The sequence below is a fragment of the Trichoplusia ni genome, chromosome 6, assembly GCF_003590095.1.
Source record: "Trichoplusia ni isolate ovarian cell line Hi5 chromosome 6, tn1, whole genome shotgun sequence".
NCBI classification, from domain to species: Eukaryota; Metazoa; Arthropoda; class Insecta; order Lepidoptera; family Noctuidae; genus Trichoplusia; species Trichoplusia ni.
This window is the reverse complement of record NC_039483.1, coordinates 10,475,439-10,491,666: the sequence shown is the minus strand read 5'-3', so window position 1 is coordinate 10,491,666 and position 16,228 is coordinate 10,475,439. Positions and strand designations below refer to the sequence as shown.

Genomic DNA, 16,228 nt, shown 5'->3' with positions numbered 1-16,228 from the left:
CTCAAAGAGAATCTAACCACTTGAGAGCCGATAGGCTTATTTCTTCTAAGAACGCGACTCACAACAGCGGGTCGGGGAGTGAAGAAAAATGCGCGCTTGTGATTGGCTAATGCAACAATGTCAGTACAAATATTTCTGCAAAGTGCCGTTCAATAATTTTTTTCCAAATTAATCGATATCGATAAATCGACTTTATGATTCTTTTAATTCGACTATACAAATAGTCGTAGAAATACCCTATTTAAATGAAAGGTAATGATGGTAAAATAAAATAATGTATAAATGTGATTTTGTTAAAAACTTCATATAATCTATAATTGCCATGTGCAAAATGTACTAGAACGGCCCTTATTATTGAGGTTGTGAAATAGATATGCAACTTGATGTGGTTGTAGGTGGTGGTAGGTAATGTGCACAGTAGGTATGTAAAGTAGTACCATTAGGATAAAAAATGATACACCAAACAAAAATAAAATGTTTAATCAACTTTATCCAACCGTATTTTTTTTAATTTTAAAGACACAAACAAACACAAACCTTCAAAACTTTCAAAGCCAAAGAGATTTAATTAAGAGTTCTTAAAAAAACACTCACAATTCTGACGCTCTCAAAATGATATTATAGTAAAGGTGGTGGTAACGAAAAACTAGAATTTAAATATTAATGAACAAACCGAAATAAGTTATTACTGATTTTTAAAATGAATAAGTTTAGTGTAAGTTTTGCGTATAAAAGCTTTAGGGTCCTGATTGTGCTTAGTTAAAAATGACAATCGAGCGTCTACGTACTTTTGGATTATGCATTTTGTTAAATCAATCAAGTGATTAGAGCTTTCTACTTCAAATTGATGAAATAATATTTCCGGGAATAATTTTTTCCCGATGAACGATTTCATAACTAATCGGATGAAGTAATCTGTATTACATTTTGAGGGCAGTACTTTGGATCCGTTTTCTTTGATCGCCCTCTTTATGTACATTTCACAACGGCGACAAATTTCTATAACGTGGTGGAACCATAAAGTAACTTGTTCTTATTTAGATCTTTTTGGTACTGTAAGGAGTTAACATTTTCTAAGCCAATCAAAGCTCCAATACACGTTTGACATTTTAATTTCTTTATCAATGCATGGACGGTGTAGCCGGCCATGTATTCAAGAACCCTTTCACCAAATTCTGAAACGTGTGTAAGATCTTCAAGTTCAGGAAAATCTACATTTTCGCTTTCAATTGACTTTTCATGTGTGTCTGTAAGGTCTCTGTATCGTGTTGTGACATTGATACGATCCACTGGTGATGTACATTGCAAAATAGACATTTGATGTAAAGCCAGAGCAATTTCCACTGCCGCTATTTCTTATTTGTGCATAGGTGAGAAGCTTTTTATAAATACTCTCGAACTGTCGAGCGCTGGGATTATTGTTTGAACCCCCATGACATCTTACACTTCCAAAAAAATGCTCCAAATGATCCTGGCTGATTTTGTGGAGTGGTAAGTATTTTAATGCGTAGTTTGGATTTACAACGAGGTCCTGGATAAGGTATATCGCACTTTCGATACATACACAAAATCCTAGAAATCCAGTATATCTTGGTGATTTTATGAGTAGAACAGTTTGATCAGTATTTTTTATTTTTATCTGAGTAGACAAGTTTAATAAAGTATCTTTTGAAGCCCTAAGTTTTACTAGCACATTGGTTGCATTTTCAACATTTACCGCCCTTTTCAGGCCGTAACCGTGGGTATGCGAGTCTAGGATATCAAATAGGTCATTTATCAAGTCCAAAAAACGTGCTGTCGGTGTAACCTGCTCAAATTCCCGTAAATTGAGTTGTTCCTTGCAAAACATGAGTGAATCTGACACACTCTTGCTAAAAATTTGGGTAGCCAAGCTCACTTTCATTATTTTACTTTTAAAAAATATGTGAGCTGCTCTGATGCGATTAGCAAGATGAAAATTTTCTGCTTCTTGCAAATTATGTAAATTTACAAGGTGTTGCCAGGAAATGGTCTCACCATGTTTGTCTTGAAAATTTTTATAGCACTCGAACGCATTTCTTATTAGCTTTATCATGTGCGCCGGATCTAGAAATACTGCAATTTTATCATCATTGCTGGGGTTTTTAAAGGTAGTATTGAAATTACTACCTTCAAAAGAACAGCCTAACTTTTTGGCCATCGTCAAATTCGCTGGACAACCGTCAAATGTGACAGCTTTAATTCCAACACCAGCTTCTTCTACTAAATGAATGGCTTCCGTTAAAAGAGCCACTTTCTGCTCAGAGTTAACGCCATTTATTAAAAAATATCCAATTGGAATTTTCCAGGAAGCGTTGATCGGTACCAACAAAAATACTAGTGCTTCCTTGGCTTCATCTTGGCAATCTGTTTCCAAGCTGGTAACCGAAACTAACGTGGCCATAATACCTCCGGCCTTGGGGGTGATATTCGACTCCGCTTCTTATAGCCATTTCATCAAATATAATAGTAGCGTAAAGTTTTTGTTTTGATTCTGTCGCTTTGATTTTAATGGCATCAATCGCCTCTTTCGTAAACCCTGGTTTACCATCAACCGACTGATACCACTTTCTGAGCGTGCTCGTGGCTGGTAAACATGTACTAAATGTTTTTCTTACAAAATTATATGCCTTTGGCGAATAGAAATGCAGTGTCAAAGCGAACGCTCGTAATTCTGGGAGAGTATTTTAGTTTTGGCATATGTCCTGTTTTAGATTTAAGTATTTGACGTTTAACTAGTTCTCGATTTTGTACACCTATGCAGGATAAAATATTTTCATTTTCTTCGGTTATATAAGATTTTTGAGACAATGTATTTAAAATTTCTTTTAGATTCGCATTTTTTTTTACCAACACTCTATTTTTGTCTTGAAGCCTCTTTACATGTTTTTTCTTGTTATTTAGAGAATATATTAGATGGTCTATTTGTCGTTTCATTTTGCGTTTTCGTGGACTGAGCTCACCAATTTCTGGGTCTACTATTACTTTGGTATTCATTGTTGAACTCTGAAAATATAATAAGAAATATTAATAGTGGACTTAACAGAACTACTTAGTTATAAAGTAATATGTGAAATATTATAAAATTAAGCTTACGGGACTTTCATAAACATGGGAAGGCCTAAGAATGTGACTATCATCTAGTAGACCGCACGGCGCAAGAGTCTGGTCTTCAATTATTGTATTAACTTCAGAATGCACTTCTGTTTTTGATGATAAACTCTAAAATTGAAAATATCGGGTACAACAACCGCAGTTACATTAAATTTAATCCACTGACCTATCATAAAAAAAATCAACTTACTTGGCCGGTATTGTGATGCGAAGGCCCAGGTACGTTAGTATTAGACTCCAGTCAAACTATAAGGTGAAGCCTGTAATAAAATAATGTTTTATATTTATGTTTTGACTTTTCTTAGCATTTTATCAATAAAACAAATCGTACCAAAATTGGTAGAAACATTGTTGGTATTGCTGAACTAAATAAACGGCGACGTTGTTTTAAATACTCAAAACAATCAGGTGTGAAGTGCCTTGAACAGACAGCACTGTATTTCGTTGGGAACCAATTTTCCCTATTAATTTTATTCATCCACTTTTCTTTTAGTTCCGGAATCTTCGGAAACCTAAAATGAAAACATGTACTTAATTAATTGAGCAAAATAGTAATGAAATTCTTCATATAATTTTTCTTAAATTTTATTTTGTGATTATCGATATTTGTTTGAATTGACTTCAGCTAAAAGTAACAGCACTATTTTTTACGATAAACCTACAAATTGGAAGAAAGAGATACCCGCATTAGAATTGACTAATGAAAGAAAGAGACTTTTCCAAAAGACATAAACGCGCGTTTCTGCACCTTTGCATCTGTCACCCGCCATCCATTTTATCTTGACACATACAGATCTCGTATAACCTACAAAAATAAATAAAATAATCGTTCTGCTTACTTACCGGTGAAAAGTTATACCATCCTTTTTGTAACTCGATGTCTTGGAATGTTTCCCACACCACTTCACCGCACAAGAAGGCATTTTAATGCGTTTTAATTGCAAAATAATTTTAACAATTTACGATAATTTAGCGTGCGCACAGGTCTAACACTTGGACACAAACTAAAATGGTCACTCATACAGATAGCTTATATAGGCGACAAAATACTAATAGTTTTCGAACGTCAAAGCACTGGATGCGCCGTCAAGAGGTTTTATAGTCTTTGGGTACACTCATTCGAAAAATATTGGAAGGTCGTTCAGATTGCTTGCCGTGCAACTTGTATTCTCATTGTTCTACGATTAAGTCTGTTCCGTAATTTTGTAATGAGACACATATCAAACGATTGTCTCATGTTAAAAGTCAGGAGAAATATGAAGATCCATCTTTGTAAATCGCTATTGGTAGTTTCTGTGATTTAAAAGGTTTGTGTGCATTTTGTCAGCTGTACCGCTTGTCATTCACGTCAATAAACTGTATAAGATCGTTTCTGCGCGTGACAAATTTATAAATTCTGCTATTTGATATTTCCGACACCAATTGCGAGTAAAATTGAAGTTATCAGTCGTGTGTTCCACTGATAACAGATTGTTTCAATAACAATAGGTATAATGCCCTATCTCTGCAACAAAATTTAACTTTTAGTAAACCTTATCGCGTCTCGCATTTCACGCGGTTGTAACTTCCTAACTGTTATCGATGTAATTAACAAAATGATTCTATATTGTTTTGACGTGTTGACAGATCAATAAAGCGTAAGGGAGAACCTATCTTTATTCAATTCCTGTCTGCTGATTTCTTCATTGTCAGAAACTTAGTAATTATCGGCCAATTCAATTACTCCATACCTCAAAGAATAATAATATTAAACTTTCATTTCCTCTACTGTAGTTTTGCCTAATGTCTATTAACGGGTTTGTAATGTTTTCTTAAACTATATTATTATGTAGTGGTTTCTTAGGTTTACGCGAATGTTAGACATTGAAATGAAACTACTTTTACGGATTTTATCGCGGCTTAATTTTAGATTTTATTTCCCGACGTTTCGAAACCTAAAACTAAAATCTAAAATTAAACCGCGATAAAATCCGTAAAAGTTGTTTCATTTCAATATATTATTATGTATTAATTATTTTATAAAAAAAAATCGCCAAAATGAAATATGAAATTCTGTGAAGTCCCTTAAATCCCGTATGGTCTAGTGGTTAGGATACCTGGCTTTCACCCAGGAGGGTCGGTTCGATTCCCGGTACGGGAAATCTTTTTGTAGTTAGTTATGCTTTTAGAAGGACATTATGTTGAAGATACTAGTATTCTTGAAGTAATTTAATAACAGAATGACTGAATTTAATAGAGTTACACAAGTGTGACGTTTACGATAAGCGTCGATGCCGCGCGCCGCGCCGCGCGCCGTGCCCGCAGCGCGCTTGTTAGCGTGACGTGTGCACCGACGCTGCGTTCACTCTTGCTATCACAGGCATATTAAAAGTGTTTTAATTAGGTATTCATTCTGTTAAATCTCCCGGAAAAAATCTTTTTATTTACAAATAACGAGTTGTTTTATCTAGATGGTGTATGATTAATATGAAAAATGGAAAGAAATTTATTAATCAAGCGACATTCGCCTATTAGGAAATCATTAAGTATTTACATTTTGATGAAAAATTAATACAGATATAATCTCTACCATAAAATAATGTATGTTACAGTTTTATAACATTCCGAGTTTATATGTATAGATGTATATTGTATCCGAGTAAGCATTGTGTTTCGGACTTATCCAAAATGTAACATAGCAAACGACCTTATTGGGGTGGGCATATCAGCATATGGATCTGTATAGTGCCGACGTTTTCCGACGTTCTCAAATTCTCCTGTTTTTTTGTGCTACCCTGCCAACTTGCATAGAACAATGTGAGAAGTACTAGCGTAAACTTGTGCAGCCAGCGCTCAATTTTAATAACGTTTACTTTATTTCGGTCAGACAGGCCTTGTAGCGCGAGGCCTACCTATTGACTGGACCTGTATTTGCTATACACCTAGCTCAATAACCTCGTTTGCACTACGTACCGTGCCGCGTCGGGACATTTTCCGCTCGCGTTGATCACTTGATTATCCTCATCCCATTTATTTACCTTCCCAATATCGGAAGCGGTATTAAATCACCGCCCCTCACATCAGCCGCGGTACACTAAACATAATACCTATTTGGGAATAAGGTTTTGAATTTAAGTTTTTACTATCCAGTCCTACCTCCAGGCGACGCCGTAACTAGACATTGTTCGAATGCTAAGTCCATCGAACCTGCTCGCCTGGATGAAGACTAATGAAGAGTTTGATCACGGACGCCGATTAACGTAACCACAACGTTATTAATTATATCTTCACTATACATTCTGTGATACCGACCCGTGGTTTTGTTTAAATTTCTTCTTTAATTACAAAAAAAAAGTTGTTAAGGTAGTGGTTCAATCGTAAGTTTACGATTATAACGAAATGTAGCCTCTAAACCTGAGTACTAGACCCTTGTTGAAATTAAAGATGTTACAATTATTAAATGATGCAATGGTTTCCACAGGCTCATTTATAGGGACCGCCGAACTCGTTTCAGACCCAACTGGAGTCCTTGATCATGAGCTGAAGCGGGGGCGGGGTCGGTTCAGTTAAGCCTAAAAATACGCCAGAGTGGACAATCCAATATAAAAAGTTACACGAATTTCGCTCACTAACTTGCCTTATCGGTAGGAGTTGTCCCTGACACGAAGAGACCTATCGAGGCATACGGACGGCGTGCGGGCGCGTGGGTGTTAGTCTCTTGTATGGAGATATGGCTCAGCTGTTAGAAAGTGTTGTTGGTCGTGTTGGGGCTCGTGGAGCTACCTGCAACGACCACACGCAAGGTTCCTATTACCAAGATTCCTATATAGATAGGAATCTTGAGTCGCACATGTTAGTTAAGCCAAAATTTAAATTTACTACTTTTAAAAGAAAAGTTACACAAAATAAATGTCAATCTGATAATTAGTCAAAATTGGTGTTTTTGAAGTTATTTCTTATTAAGTAAATAATTTAGTTCAGTCTTGTTCTGTTATCTTTAATTGTCATGCTGTGTAAACAGTACACATGCTTAGGAGTAAAGTATTGAGCTAAACTGATATAATGTTTTTATTGTATAATTTATAATGTGTTTTATCGATACTATTTTTAAAATTTAAGAAATTTAAGGTAGGACTTGAAATGGATTTTACATTTACCATATCTTCTAGAAAGTTAAAACTAACGAACACTAAGCATTTAAATGATGCTTCATGAAACTAGCAGTCACCGGGTTTACCGACACTAAAGCGAAATATTCCATTAGTAGAGTCAGTGTTAATTTGAACGTTATCGATATATCTACTAGCTATCAGCGGCGAAATCATTAATGTATTGTACTTGTGGTGAATCAGTATGTAGACTATGTAGCATATTCGAAGATACTACCATAGAACTGATTACACTGGTGACGTGTGTTGTACATTTATTTACCTTTACAATACGTTTTTTTCTAGAAATCCGTAAAAATATCTATACATATAATATGATGTAGCCTAGTTATAAAACTTGTGGCAGAGCTGTAGAGGTTCGCCCGTCGCGTGCCGCCCCTTGCCCATCGATACAAGTGTAAACATATCTTAAGCACTCACTTAAGTGGTATTTGATTCTAGTCGGCCCCCGAAATATTCGATCAATATTACAATCGTCAGTAGTTATAAAAAATACGCCCTAATAAAATTGGAGTAGTCGAAATTAATCAAATATATCCTAGGTATGTATTTAATTTTTTCTAAGCATGACAATAAAGCTAACTTTTTTATTTTAAATAATTTTGCACCCATTATTCAGGTGGGATCCTTTGAACTACTGACTGACTTTCTTGTTAATCAATATTGAGTTATAAGTTCAACAGCCTCACTCATCAGATTGTTAATGACCTATGGTTGATTCTAGTAAACAGGTGATACTGTGGCAGTTGCGATTAGTATGTGTTGCTATTAATACTGAATAGACACCACACGGAACACATAGACACCGGTTTCATAACTGGCTTTCTCGAATGGTCATATTTATCTGTGTTGATGACCTTATACTCGGATTGATATAATCACGTTCGTAACTTCATTTGTAACATAATTAAGGCCATGCATAGAGTAATTCAGTATAAAGAGATGTTAACTACGTAGGTTTGCAATAGAGCCAGGAATAATAATTTCTGATCGAAATAATAGAGTGGCTTTCTCATGTCGCGGGAAAGTGTGACGCGTTGAACTCGTAATTAAATTGTACATGCGTGTGCCATTCGAGTATGTTTCTAGGCCGTTTTGTCGGGCACCGTTCATTAGTGGGAAGCTTTCCTAAGATGTACCTGCTCTACTTAATAGAACTGTTTTAGTATCTATACGATGAATAATGTTATCAAAGTAATGCTAGATTACATTGATACAAACTGCAGGTACATATGTGTACATAGGTACACTGAATATACAAGACCACACTTTATGACACTCGTTTTGCTATTTACCTGCCTAACCTTTACCCAGTGCCCAAAATACTCCTTCATCTCATAAAGCAGGCCTAAGTTTGCGAGCCAGTGATTCGTGCTCGCTCCGGGGAGCCGTTGTCTCTGACCCCTTTTTTACCTTGTTCGCACATCATTGAGTTTTCCTTAACCCCCCCGGAGATACAGTACCGCACTCCTAAGTCTAATATTTTTATATGACGTGGTTTTAAAGTTTACTTATTGAGCGCCTACCAGACGTCACCTTAAAATAGTAATTGTCTTCAAAAATAGGAATATCGTAATCCTCTAGTGGTTTGCCATTGTCAGTATAATATAATATTCACCAACTTTCAAACAATGCCAACCAGTCCCAACCAATCTATATCTATACATATAATAAATCTGTAGAAAAGTAATTTTTGTACATTGAAGAAATTGAAAAAAAAAATAGCCAGCGTGTGAAAAGATAAGTAACAGAACCCATTTCCATCATTTTTGAAATTTTTGTCTGTTTGTCTGTTTATCTGTTTGTTTGTGCGCGCATCACGTAAAATCTACGAATTCAATGCAGACAATGTTTATATACAAAAATTATACGCAACTTGAGGTATAACTTAGTTTTTATTTCATCGAAATCGGTTCACTCTATCAAAAGATATGATTAATTTAGTGAGTTCAAGTAGTAAAATATTACGTTACGCAATTCAGTATAGTACTTGCAACGACATCTTAAGACTAAAAATAGAACTAATGTTGATAGTTGAAATCCAAATCCGATAGATGGCGTTGTGCAAATGACGTCATTTTCTGAATCGCGGTGTTAAGAGATTCCGCGCGAGAATCACGTCGACCGTGTTTACTTAAAAATTGGGTTTCGTTTAGTGTCTTAAAAGTTCTGGAGTGTGTCGTAAAAGGTCTTAGGTTGCTTGGAAGATAATCGTTGTTCTAAATTGGTCGAAATATAAGTATTGGCTGTTTGGTTTCGTTTGGTCATTGGTTTGAAGTAGGAAAGTAGTATTTTATTTACTTCGTAGTTTGTATCTAATAGTGCCAATCGTTTTACAGTAACTTAGCCAATTCGTTGAGTCACGACCACGAACAGACGATTCGTTGTCATACTTAAGGCGCGTACGCACGTACGAACACGAACATAGCGAACACAAACACCAGACCCGAACATTTGGTTCGTACGTATGGACGGCATATTCGAACACGAACGCAAACATAGTTCGAGTCGAGTTCGCGAACAACAGTCGTGAACTCTATCTTAGTAGCCATGACGGCGCCGTTGGAAGTGGTCGATTGTGAAGTAGCGGAGAATTTTTGATGTTCGCAGTGATTCACGAAATGTTGTTTCCTAAAGCGGATCCTAGATGGATCCGCACTGCGATAACGGGCCCGCACCCCGCCCAGATCTAGGTATACGAACAGTTTTGTTGCGTAACATTTATTAAAGCTCTTCGAACACCGTCCATACAGAACACACTACAAGGATCGCCGCGAACATGTTTGACGAACAGAGTGTTCGATGTTCGATAGTGGTACGCACGTGCGAACCAAGTTGTTGCGTATCATGTAACTCAACAAATTTGTTCGTACGTGCATACGCGGCTTTAGACTGTTCGACTCACCGTTCTTTTACGTTTGTAGGCTATTCGGTCATAAGTGTTGTTGGTTTTTTTATTGCTTAAATTTTCCTTGAAAATGCCTCAAAGAAAAAAACTAACCTTTCGCTGCATAGCTGAAATGCGAAAAGGATGAGACTTAGTAGGTCTCAGGAATCGGAAGAAGATCGTGAAGCACGGTTATCTGCTAACCGAGAGCACATCGCTCTTTCACGTGAATCTGAAACGTTCACCGAAAGGGAGTCACGTTTAAGTTCACAAAGAACACGGACCGCAACTTGTGGTCTCAAGAGAGCATCGAGACGCAAACGACGTTGTTTTGTTCTCAACAACCACGCGAACGAAGTCGCGGGCACAGCTAGTTGATAATATATTTCTAAATATAACATATTTGCATTACTCAATCAGGAATCACTAAATTCAAAATGAATTCGGATAAAGAGCTTGTTTTAAACGATTTTTCTTTTTGTTCTCAGGTAAGAAATTTTGAAGCATTCTCAAAACACTTATCGTCATATTCAAAGCAGTAAGTAATCTGAAGCGTCTCAGTGACTCGGTCAATGATGTCCTTACTCATGTTGGTCCGTTGTGTTTCGAACGAGCATAATATGCCATTGTAATACACACTGCAGATGGACATTCTGGGAAAATGACTCATTAAGGCAAAAGCTGTAGAATAATATTGATGAGGATTCATTGAACCCAAGAGTTTGCCAACGAAGCAATCTTGAATGTCGCGTTTACAGTCAACTTTGCAAGCATTTATAATATAGCAGTAATAGCTTCACCATTTCAGCGGTTTGGGGCTGGCTTTGGTACTTGATACGAAAGTTAGATAATCGGTATTTGATTTCAAACTTAAGACCTTATCGATTAATACTTATTTCCCTAAGTGGATATCCTTTCACCCATGTACTTAAACCGCAGCTCTCATGCTGCGTCATGATAGATAACCATGTGTTCTGTTCAGAATCTCGATATTACTTGTGAACTTTCTGCTTATTTGTTGAGGAGTCTCTGGAAGTCGATTCTGGGTTATGGTTGGTTATTTATTGAGGTCATTATGAAAAACGCACATATGTGTGCCATACTCCTATGATTTCGTGTAGGTCTTAATAAAGCCGTCGAAGTGTTCTCCTTTGCAATCGGTATTATTGCAAGACTAGCAATTTTTGCTCCCGGCTCAATTTGACACCCAATTAAAGCTAAAAAAGTAAAGTCGGTTCAAGTCTTCTACTAGGTGGGTATTCCACACAAAGTAATTGGTGAGCCCAATATACGCAGATAGCGTCTGCTAGCCGCCTATGTTGTACATAGGTACAGTCGGTCAATACAGATCCGTGCCGGTATCCCGATGTAGCAATGTTTGGCGTGGCGGCGCTCCAGCTATCGATCGGCTGCACCGGCTCACAAAAGGTCCCGGCGCGCCTGCTCCCCGCGCACCGCCCCGCTCCCCGCTCCCCGCGCCCCGCCCCGCGCCTCGCCCCGCGGCCCGCGCTGCTCCCGGCACGAGCCGGCGCTCTCCAGGGATGTACTTTTTGTTTGTACGAGTCCAAGTTGATGAAGTGTTGTTTTCTTGGGAACATAATCATTTTCATCAAATCAATGAGCTGATGACTGCACCTAGCATTAAAAACAGCATATTTACAAAAGCATATCACATCTATTAAAGTAAAATAGTTATTTTCTGTCGTCAATTGTAAAGATAATATAATTCTTTATGATTATATTACCTATACACATAATTTTCATGAAAATAATTATTTGTAATAAAACATGCGTAACTAGTAATTAGAGGCGGAAATATTCCAGAGTTTAATGAACGACAAGGATTTTCGATTGCTCTCCGAAAGAGAGGAGGACAAGAAGTCAGGTCTCATAGCAAAAGTAAGCCAAGTGATTTCTTTCCCCGCGGGCCTACACCGACCCCACCCTACAGACCAAGCAACAGGTATAATCGGTACGAATTTGGGCACAGTTCAGTGACCTCAGTAAACGCTCGCCTAATGCACGACAATCAATTCATCCCCGGACATATCCTAGTAGAAACTGATGAATTAATCTGAAGCCCGGCTAGAGATAATAAGATTAAAATATAAAACAGCAGTTAATTATATAAATGCCTAATATAAGCTCATGAACCATACAAAAATCGCCAGGAGCGATTCCAACTCCCATCTGGAAAGTTTTTGTATTATTTAACCGTTGAAATCTTGATAACCTTCTTGACCTTATATATTTTAGTGTTCTAAAATGTTCAAAGGATTATATTTTTGAAGTGTGATCGTTGTGCTCGTGAGCAGTGAGCTCTCGTGCCAGCTGGAGAGCGGTTCTTGTGACAATATCGCGATCGTAATGAGCGCGGACTCGAGCGCTCTCCTTGTGAAGCTGTGACTCTACTACTACATAAGAGGCACTTCACGAATTTCTTTTTCGACATTTTACGTCTTCAGTCCAGCAACAAAATAAAAGAACCAGTCGAAATGAGATACTCCGGACCTTGTTCATGGATTCTATTTACTTGTTAATTTCCATTTGTTGTTCATTTGATGTTAACTGACCGTACTAGTGGTTAATTAAATAAAACGATTAGAACTTACATCATCGTTATGTTGTAACTAAACGCTAAGCTTTCAGAATAATGAACTAGTAGAAATGTCGTCGTTTCGTATATACTGTTTTGGGAAAATAGTGTTTTTCAACCCGGAACCATTGTCAGTTCTTGTATAGTATAATAACGCGGATGTATTTAAAAATTTGGAGGATAAAATACACAGCACACTCTGAATGAACAATGGACCTTGACTTTAATACAAACGTTAGTGTTTTATATGAATTGAAGTTATTGAGTTGCACACTGTCGTATAGAGTTCGTGTTATAACGGGACGCGCGGCGGAGGCGAGGAATCTCGCGTGCGGGGTCTGAGTGACCGCGTATCCGCGCGTCCGTCAGGCACTTGGATTCGGATTTGGATCAAGGCAAGCGATGAGCATTACGGTCATAACGCACCGCATCGCAATTTGATCGAATTACTGTGCGTGCACTCCGTTACGCTGGTAGAACACACATTATAAGCTAGTTACACACCTAACGGCAATGCAACGCATTCTTGTCTTTCTTGTGTGAGGATCGATCACATAACAGCATTTTCGATTTTTACTAAATGAAATGACAACAAAAATGTGTACCAATAAAAGATTCACACATCATTAAATGTTTTCGTTTAATTATTATTTTTATCTAATTTATATTGAAAATAAAGTATTTATTACAGTTTTCTGAGCAGCCTCCTCTAAAAAGCGCGTAATACTATCAATGTTGTAGATTTTTACATTTAAGCGAATGGCATATGTCGTCCGCAGCGAGCCGCTTTATTGTCACAACGGCTTCCGAATCAATTCACGAAATATTTTTTCTGAATTTTCGTCATATGTATTTGGTCCCATTTAAATAATGTGTTCTGCCGCTATATTCTTTATTCTCATACAAATCCCGAATTATTTCTTTTTTAATGTGGCAACACAATGACGTTTTGATTGGTTTTTGTATAAAATATTGATGGTCATAGGAAATTTGCTTTGCGTTTCAAAGTTCTGACTAAATCGTAGAATTGACTATTCTATATACTATTCTTGACATGGCTGGCATTCTTTTAAAATGAAATAGAATGATCTACTAAGTGGTTGGTCACAGTGGTCACAATATGAAATGATCAAATCATTAAACTCTACACTTAGTCGAGTTGTTTTGAGCAACATGAAACGGGCGCAGTTTCACTCGCCGACGAGGTCGTGCTGATGGCGCAGGTCGGCGTGGTGGCGGCCGGGGCGCGGTGCGGTGCCTAATTTTATTTTTTTCAATATCTCTGGGAATGATCTCGCTTTAGCTCATTCACTATGACCAAAAAATATGCCCAAGTATGACTCATAACCTAAAGCACAAATATTAGATTTAGGACCCTTTTTTGCGCCATAGTGTCATACATGGTGACAGTTCTGATTTTAGGAGCATCTTATTTCGATATTCAGTACTGCAGTGGCCGGTGTAACTGCGCCCTATTATCATAGTAATTAGTGTATAGTTAACGTTTAAATCGGGAATCCTTGATATAAATTATGAAGGATGTACGAGTGTAGCGCAAAGGTAAATTAAGTATCGCTTAGTGTTACACGTAGGCCGGTGCAGTTACGCGGCGCACCGGAGCGCGGCGCGTGCGCACGGCCAAGGTCCTCTAAATTATACGCAACGAAACGCAACCGCGCTGCACGCGTGCGTGCTCCCTGTATGTGTGGGAATTCGATTTTTATTAATTCAATAACACTAGACAGCAATTAAACGAGCACTGCTGGTCTAAAGCTATTTGAAATTATTATTGTTTACGCACTTGTTTTTGATAGCATTTGTGGGAATTTGTAAGTGGTTTGGAGTTCGTTTCATTACTATCGTAACGACCATAATTTATGTAGCTGTCGATCCATGCTAGATGGGAAAAAATAAAAAATCCTCTATTATTTCTATCACACTATTATATAAATAATTGCTCTCGAAATTAATCTCTTTATATTTAAAAATGAAATTTCAGAGTAACGTGTTAATTCACTCATAAATAAGGTAGTAGAATTACGATTAAAATAACGCAATGTGAATATGCATTAGCTGTGTAAACATCTTTAAAGCCGCACAACTTGTAAAAGAAGATAGTAAGTACCGCTGCAATAGTAATACGTGAGGATGTTCCTAATGTAGCGTCGCCTACGATGGTATTGTGACTGAGAGTCGGAACTTCTGGTCCCGTGTCAGCCGCAGGAGAAGTGTGTTGACCCTGCGCCGCCGCGTTGCTGCGCGCCTCACGGCCGGCCGACGTCGTCTCCGCGACACCACACGTAGCTAATTACCATGTAACAATGCCCACGTCACACGCTGTGCTCACCACAACAACGGCATTATGAATGTAAATAAAACCCTACTCATAACGGTAATACCCTACAGATAACAACGTTTCCTAACAAGTACCTTATCATAAAAATTATCTCTGGTTTTCCCTTACAAACCCGACAAAGATATTGTTGGAATAAATAAATGAAAAACTTTTCAAGATTTGGGCTCTCTCTGAACCTTAGACCTCTCGCACCACACCCCTTGACCAGGGGTTCTCAATCCGTACGACGACGACAATTAGCGCATCAAACATGGTTCATAAGTGCTAATGCAAAAAGCGGCACTCAGAAGATAATTATACCTACATCCCTGTGATTCCTGCAAACAGGTATAATATAGAAATAGTGGAAGACCTAGAAAATGTTTGAGATAGGTTTGAAACGTACTGTTTTCAGGTTTCATGAAACGTTGGTGGGGTAAAACCATAAATTCGAAATGTCTAATTGCCTAGATGTCAGTGTTATCGTTACATTCATTTTAAAACAAAACCATTTGCTTGTCGTTATCAAGCCAATTTCCTTTATTTGAATGACATGTTTTATAATTATCCTTTACAAATTAAAATTATCAGTAATTCAATTGGTTTTTTTTGCTTCCCATAAAATTAGTAGATTAATTAAATCATGCATGATGTAATTGTATACCATCCTACTAATACCAGCCAACTAGTTGAATTCGCTAATCAATTAATTATCAGAATAAACCACGCCGTTCAACTAAAGTCCTGAATGATATTCATATGCAAGTAGGTAGGGTAAGTATGGTAGGTACCTATATGAGGCCGAGTTACAGAGCTTCATTAAACTGATCCAATAGTACATTCGTTTACGGACTCACCAATTGGTCTAACTAAACAGGCCACCGTATCCTCATGGTATAAATTGTTACAAACCAGTTTTGCGCTTTATCATTATAGTTTTAGGGTGCATATTAGTGTAGCATATGGATTCTCACGCTTGATGAGATGCAATTGAAACCGAAGTGATAAGACGCGGTTAATAATTTAGAGCACAGCTAGCGATGCTCTGGGAACGAAGAACGCAGCTGCTGTGTCGAGGAAACTAGCGGAGCTAGCGAAACACTCTCTATAATGTTGTGTTTTCGTCTCGT

The 16,228-nt window shown here is 37.5% G+C and overlaps 1 protein-coding gene, 1 long non-coding RNA gene and 1 other non-coding gene across 3 annotated transcripts in view; 2 read left to right on the top strand and 1 right to left on the bottom strand.

The window, feature by feature from the left end:
* Positions 1 to 16,228, top strand: part of LOC113494864 (prominin-like protein) — a 58,442-nt gene that overhangs the window by 28,719 nt on the left and 13,495 nt on the right. The window lies entirely within an intron of this gene.
* LOC113494865 lies at positions 3,371 to 4,241 on the bottom strand. The gene is made up of 3 exons (XR_003400684.1): positions 3,976 to 4,241; positions 3,464 to 3,644; positions 3,371 to 3,392 (listed from the first exon to the last, which is right to left on the bottom strand). It is a non-coding gene; the product is annotated as an uncharacterized LOC113494865 (long non-coding RNA).
* On the top strand, positions 5,202 to 5,272 carry Trnae-uuc. The gene has a single exon. It is a non-coding gene; the product is annotated as a tRNA-Glu (tRNA).